The 2,624-nt window shown below is 39.1% G+C and overlaps 1 pseudogene across 1 annotated transcript; it reads left to right on the forward strand.

Annotated features, from left to right (window-relative positions):
- Nucleotides 1-1,233: 1,233 nt before the first annotated feature.
- LOC309799321 (large ribosomal subunit protein uL23-like) lies at nucleotides 1,234-1,918 on the forward strand (annotated as a pseudogene). The gene is made up of 2 exons: nucleotides 1,234-1,293; nucleotides 1,537-1,918. The product of its transcript is annotated as a large ribosomal subunit protein uL23-like (transcript).
- The last annotated feature ends 706 nt before the right edge of the window (nucleotides 1,919-2,624 follow it).

Genomic DNA, 2,624 nt, shown 5'->3' on the forward strand with positions numbered 1-2,624 from the left:
TTTCTACCTTGTCTAAAAAGTAGCATTGTTGTTAAATGACAGAGTCAGACTTTAACCTACGCAGTGCCCAGTGTCTTTTGAAGAATATTCTATTATTGCTCAAAATATTCACTGACCCCCTGCCCTTTTGAATTTAGGAGGGGTCTTATAACTTGCCTTGGTTAAAGAATTTGAGTAAAAATGTCATGTGCCACCTGCAATCAAAAGCTTTAAGAGCTAACCCAGGGACAGCTGTGCATCTTTCCCCTTTACATAGGACCAGTGATATTACAGATCAAGGTCATTCAGTCAGCCTGGATCCCAACATGAAAACAGTGGGAAGCAGAATTTGTGCCAGTCTGAGATGAACCCACAGGATGAAAACACTCATGGTTATAAGCCTCTAAGAATTTTTACTGTTGATAACTGCAACATAACCTAGTTATCTCAACTGATGCAGCTCAAAACCATTAACTATTTGGCTTTTCAATAAACAGAATGCACACACAGAGAACAACCCACTGTGCCCAGAGAGCGGGGTCCACGTAAAAACACTGCAGCCCTCATGGCAGTTCTGTAAATAGTGATGAAGTTCCAATTCCCAGGTGAGGGGAAGACAGATCCTTAAGCAAGAAATCCACCATTCTCTAAATCCATGAAAGAATAATTTTTCAATGTTTATCAGTAATTTAGAAGTCTTCTCATTATGGTAACAAATGATCATTTATAGAAGTCTCTTGTAATTAACTGGAACTCAATGATTTCATTTTCTGAATAGGCAATTATGAATAGTCTTCTACTAAATTATAATTCTCTACTTCCCTCTTATTAAAAGTAAAAAAAACCTGTAGTTACGGGTTGTAATTTTTGTAGTTAGCAGTATCTTTCCAGTTTCTACTTGCAACTAGAGACAATCTTGTGACACACTTCTGGCCAAACTATGGAAGTGTAGCAAGGAGGAGTTTTGGAGAAAACATCTTAAGGAGTATATATCTTTTTGACTTTAGGAAACAATGTAAAGTCAAGTCCAGTTATTACATTTAAAGATGATTATATAAGTCAGTTTTTCTCAGAGTTCTTATTCCCCAGATATTTATTTCTCCTTTAGTGTCATCATAATCCCAATTTAGACTTTCTACGGTCTTTAGACTAAGTGTTATGTTTAATAAACTCCAAAACACACAGCACAAAAAGGATTACTGAATAATCATAATAAACATTCTCATTTAAGAAAAGGACAAGCTTTTCACAAAGATGTTGCTGAAAGTAAAGAAGGAAACTCCTGACCCTCCCAAAGCTGAAGCCAAAGCAAAGGTTTTTTTGTTTTTTGTTTTTTTTTTTTTTGTTTTTTTTTTGCAGTACGCAGGCCTCTCACTGTTGTGGCCTCTCCCGTTGCGGAGCACAGGCTCCGGACGCACAGGCTCAGCGGCCATGGCTCACGGGCCCAGCCACTCCGCGGCATGTGGGATCTTCCCGGACCGGGGCACGAACACGTGTCCCCTGCATCGGCAGGTGGACTCTCAACCACTGCGCCACCAGGGAAGCCCCAAAGCAAAGGTTTTGAAGGCCAAGAAGGCAGCACTCAAAGGTGTCCACAGCCACACAAAAATGGAAAACCCATATGTCACCCACCCACACAGCAGCTCTAAAGGCGGCCCAAATATCCTTGGAAGACTGCCCCCACTATGCCATCATCAAGTTCCCCCTGACTACTAAGTCAGTCATGTAGAAGGTAGAAGACAACAATAAACAACAGACTTGTGTTCATCATAACATCAACCCCAAGAGCACCAAATCCAGCAGGCTGTGGAGAAGCTCTGTGACATGGAAGTGGCCAAGGTCAATACCCTAATCAAGCCCAATGGAGAGAAAAAGGCATATGTTCCACTAGGTCCTGACTGATGCTTTGGATGTTGCCAACAAAATTAGGTTCTTCTAAACTTATCTACAAAAACAGAAACAGACTCACAGACATAGAAAACAAACTTATGTTTCCCAAAGGGGAAAGGTGGGGCGAGGGATAAATTAGGAGTTTGGAATTAACATATATACACTACTATATTTAAACTAGATAAACAACAAGGACCTGCTGTGTAACACAGGGAATTCTACTCAATATTCTATAATAACTTATATGGGAAAAGAATCTGAAAAATAATAGACATGTGTATCCCTCTGCTGTCATCTGAAACTAATACAACATTGTAAATCAACTATACTCCAACATAAAATAAAAATTAAATTAAAAAAAGAAAAAAATAAACTGAATCCAACTGCCTAATTCTAAATATAAATTTTTTCATCATAAAAAAGAACAAAAGGGCACACACATACAAAAAGAGGAACAGAGAGTGGGCCCAACTCCATAGCACATACTACATTGTGCTAGAGTGAAATGCCAAGGTCTTCTAGCTGCGAAGTGAGTGCTTTCACCAGAAATCTATCCACTCTTGTAATTTTCTCTGAGTGAATATTTTTTTACCTTTCCGTCCATGTTTATATCTAAAAGGAGTGCAGAGGAGGGCTTCACTATCCAGAGCTGGATGGTGGTAACAGTGAGGCTTTCTTTTTCACAGGTAAAAGAACTAAGCTGTATTCAGAGGTTGAGAAATCATAGATTCTTATTTGTCAATCTTCTTGTCAAT

Source organism: Mesoplodon mirus (assembly GCF_964341445.2).
Source record: "Mesoplodon mirus genome assembly, chromosome: 3".
Classification (NCBI taxonomy): Eukaryota; Metazoa; Chordata; class Mammalia; order Artiodactyla; family Ziphiidae; genus Mesoplodon; species Mesoplodon mirus.